At 44.9% G+C, this 4,354-nt stretch overlaps 1 long non-coding RNA gene across 1 annotated transcript; it reads right to left on the reverse strand.

The window, feature by feature from the left end:
* Positions 1-3,323: 3,323 nt before the first annotated feature.
* On the reverse strand, positions 3,324-4,348 carry LOC101982573. Its single transcript, XR_258927.2, has 2 exons — positions 4,247-4,348; positions 3,324-4,148 (listed from the first exon to the last, which is right to left on the reverse strand). It is a non-coding gene; the product is annotated as an uncharacterized LOC101982573 (long non-coding RNA).
* Between the last annotated feature and the right edge of the window lie 6 nt (positions 4,349-4,354).

The following is a 4,354-nucleotide window of genomic DNA, read 5'->3' on the forward strand; positions in this document are numbered from 1 at the left end:
GAGAGAGAGAGAGAGAGAGAGAGAGAGAGAGAGAGAGAGAGAGAGATGTGAGGATGGGGGCATACAGAGGACAACTTTTGGGAATCAGTTCTCTCCTTCCATTGGGTTCTGGGGATCAAACTCAAGTTTTCAGGAACACACAGCAAGCCCTTTAGCTCACTGGGTCATTTGGCCAGGAGTACTGGAGGTGGGATCCAGAGAAACTGGGCTATGTCTCCAGCCCCTTTATTTCTTCCTGTTTCTTTTCTTTCTTAGAATCTTATCCCTAGCCCTGGCTATCCTGAAATTGTGACAGTTCTCCTACTTTAGCCTCCCAAGTGTACCACCACACCCAGTCCAATATGCTTTTAAGCTTTGAAGGTCTTTTGTTGGTCATTTATAACATCTTTGTAAAAAAAATTTTTAATTTAGCTAAAAAATTTAAATCTGGGTGTGGTGGTGCACTCCGTTAGTGATTTTCAGGACAGCCAGGCCTACATAGAGAAACTCTGTCTCAAATAAATAAATAAATAAATAATAACAATAAAAACCAGACATGGTGTCATGTTTTTGTAATTACAGCACTCAGGAATTCAAAGCAGGAGGATCAACTCAAGTTCATTCCAGCCTGATCTACCTAGTGAATTCCAGGCTAGCCTGGGCTACAGTGATGCTGTCTCAAAAACACTAAAACAGCAAAACCCCCAAACAAAAAGATCCCCAAACATCAAAACCAACAACAAACACTTCTAGAGAGCATAAGATGATAGCTATTTTTTCCCTCTAGAATTAAATTTCTGTTATAATTATTGTTTTTTTTTTGTTTTATTTTTTGATTTTTTGAGACAGGGTTTCTCTGTAGCTTTAGAGCCTGTCCTGGCAAATAATTTATTTTTACTTTATGTGTACTGTATTGTAACTCTATTTTTTTAAAAAAAATATTAAATATATATATATATAGTATTGGGCCTGCACTGTGCTTTTATGCCAGAAGAGGGCACCAGATCTCATTGCAGATGGTTGTGAGCCACTATGTGGTTACTGGGAATTGAACTCAGGACTCTGGAAGAATGGCCTGTGCGCTTAACCTCTGAGCTATCTCTCCATCCCATACTGTAACTATTAATAGTATTATTTATATTTGTTAATAATAAGACTGTATGGTAATGTCTTGAATGATATTTTGTGGGTCTTTGAAAATACTAACAATTTTTTCTTTAGATTTGGAACCCTGGAATATAGGTTCACCATAGGGGTAAAATGACAGAGAAGGGCTTATCCTATTTAGAGTTTTCAAATTTACATAGCCTAGAGTCATCTCAGAGGAAAACCTCAGTCAAGAAATCACCTAGATCAGCTTGCCTGTGGACATGACTGTGGGGGATTGTCTTGATAATTAAAGCAGGAGGAGGGCCCAGCTCACTTGGGGCAACCAGTCCCTGTACAGGTGCTCCAGTTATGGAAGGCAGCTACATAAACCAGGTAACGAGCCAGTTCCGTCCCTCTGTGGCTCCTGCCTTACTTCCTCAGTGGTGGGCTGGCTGCTCCCTGGACTGTGAGCAAAGTAACTTTTCCCCCCCCTCCCCCATAAGCTACTTTTTGTTAGTGTTGTTTTAACTTATTTTATGCATGTTTTGCCTCATGTATGTTTCTGCAACACTTGTGTGCCTGGTGCCCATGGAGGCCAGGAAAAGGTGTTTGCTCTCTTAGGACTGGAGTTACAAGTGATTGTGAGCTTTGTGTGGGTGCTTAGAGAATTGAGCCCAGACAGTCTGAAAGAACAGCCTACACTCCTAACCACTGACCCCTGGTCAGAAGTTGAGCACAATAAAAATACAGTAGGCAAAGGAGCAAAAGGACAGACAAGATAAAACAAGTTCGTTTAAAAAAACAAAAAAAACAAAAAAACGTTTGTTGTTTTGTTTTTTGGTATGGTTTTGTCTTGTTAGAGACAGGCTCTCATGCAGCCCAGGCTGCCTTAAAAGTGCTCTGTAGTGAAGACTTTGACCTGTGAGCCTTCTCCTCTGCTTCCACCTCTTAAGCACTGAGATTAGAGGCAAATGCTGCCAAACCCAGTTAAATTTGGTGATGGGAAGTAACCCAGGGCTGCCTTCTCAGCTCTGGATAGTTTTCAATTATTTTACTTTTATTTATTGTGTGGACACATACACACCAGTGTGTGTGTGCTGGTCAGAAGACAACCTTTATAAGTTGGCTCTCCCCTATGAGTTTCAGGGATAACTAAGATCAACAACAGGTTTAGCGTTGTCACATAAGGCAAGCTGCTTTGGGGGCCGGGTGTAGTGGTGTGTGTCTGCCATCTTCGCTACTCAAGCTAGAGTACTGAGAGAGCACAAGCATTCAAGACCAGCCCGACACTTCTGTGGCCGTGAAGACCACCTCTTCGGATGCACACCCAGTTTAAAAGCTGCCTCAAAGAGCAAGACGCGAAAGACCTAGACTGCAGTGTGTGAAGAATGCCATCTCCTCCGACTGCTCTAAGACTTGTGGTTCTTTTTTTTTCCTTAGAGATTTATTATGTATACAGTGTTCTGCTTGTACATATGCCTGCAGGCCAGAAGAGGGCACCAGATCTCATAATAAATGGTTGTGAGCCGCCATGTGGGTGCAGGTCCTTTGGAAGAGCAGCCAGTGCTCTTAACTGCTGAGCCATTATCACTCCAGGCCCCATTTTGGATTCCTTTATTACACTTATTTTTGTGTGTGTCTGTGGGTGCTCAGTGAGAGGAGTTTCTGAAAATCAGTTCCCTCCCACCACATGGGCTCCAGGCATGAAGCTCAGCTTTCAGTCTTGTCATTGGGCAAGCCATCTCGCTAGCCTAAGGAACTTGGGTTGTGAGTGGGCTGGCTGGCGCTGCTCAGGTTCTCTGCATGGGTACTTAGCCTACCCCCTCTGCATACTGGAACAGCTCCAGAGCAGAGGTGACACGGTATGCCTGAGCTTTAACAGAAAATGTGCGTATCGTCTGCTGCCTCCAGGTCTACAGGATGCAAACTTTCTGTGTTGGAGAGGAAACACTTTTACAAGCCTTAAAAAATGCTGTAGATTTTCAGTCACTTGAGTCATCCAAGAAGTGTCTTCTAGAGAGTAGCACACTTTTTGTAGAAACTTTTCTTTTGGTTTTCTGAGACAGGTCTCATGTAGCAGTCTAGACTCAGGCTGATTATGTGGCTGAAGATAACCTTCAACTTCTGATCCTTTTGTCCTCAGTTCCAAGTACTGAGATTACAGTATGTGTCGCCACACCCATTTTAAAAACTGTTTCCTTCAAGTGAGATGACAACAGAACTCAGATGGGAAAAGGAGAGAGTGACACACTGAGCCAGTTTCCCACAGACAGTTTATTGGGAAAACCAAAGCCAGTGAAAAGGTGAGAGGTCCTGCTTTAACCTCTCTTGTTGAAGCTGCTGCCACCAGCAATGATAGGATCCAATGGCAAGGAGGGCCATATAGAGCTTCTGGAGACTCCTACTTCTCGGACCATAGTCTCCTAACCCCAAAGTCCAATTATGAGAAAAGACTCACCCCAAGAGGGTGCCGAGGAAACAAGCTCTACCCACCCTGTCCTCCTTCAAAGATCTAAGGAAGAAAGGCCAGTATACTTAGCCCTGATTGGCCAATCTAATCCTCAGTGTGAAGACCTGGGCAAAGGGCATTGCTGATGGGTCTATTCAGACCTCAGGGATCTACACTATGAGCCAATATCTAACATTGGAACATGATTCAAAACACTCACGACAATTGACTTGTTGGCAGAAGCTGCACCCCAGATAAAGGCTGTCCTGCCACACTCTGGCTACAGATAGAAATCCAAGCAGACTGGGTGTGAATGCGTGAGGAAACCTCTCGGCCTGGGGGTGGGGGTAGACCAGGCTCAGCTTGGGCCCAGACCCTGGGCTTGTTTCCACCACCCAATGTCATCAGCTCCTCCTCATACTCCCCAGAAGGGGAAAGGGAGGAACAGGCAGAGAATATGTTGAGAATCCACCCTCTACAGAGCTGGAGGTCAGATCTACTGAGGGGAAGAAAAGGCCACAGAAGGGCAGGACACCGGAGTGGGAGCACTGGAACCTTTCTCAGACTCTGGCATGTCATCCTGGAAGTACTCAGCCTGGCGGTACTGCCAAAGACGCAGATTCCCATCCCACTGTGGAGCAGAAAGTGTTAAGTAGTCAGGGAGATGCCCCCTCCCAGGTCCAAGCTCTAGACAAGCTGTCCTCCCATTCCCAACCCTTGGAGTCTCACCGAACTGCTGACAATCTTTTCCTCAAAGGGGTGCCAACTGACATCACGCACACATGCCTTGTGGTTGGTCAGCTTCTTCACAATGTGGCCGCTTAGGAGGTCATATAC

Source organism: Microtus ochrogaster, unplaced genomic scaffold (assembly GCF_000317375.1).
Source record: "Microtus ochrogaster isolate Prairie Vole_2 unplaced genomic scaffold, MicOch1.0 UNK80, whole genome shotgun sequence".
Taxonomy (NCBI): domain Eukaryota; kingdom Metazoa; phylum Chordata; class Mammalia; order Rodentia; family Cricetidae; genus Microtus; species Microtus ochrogaster.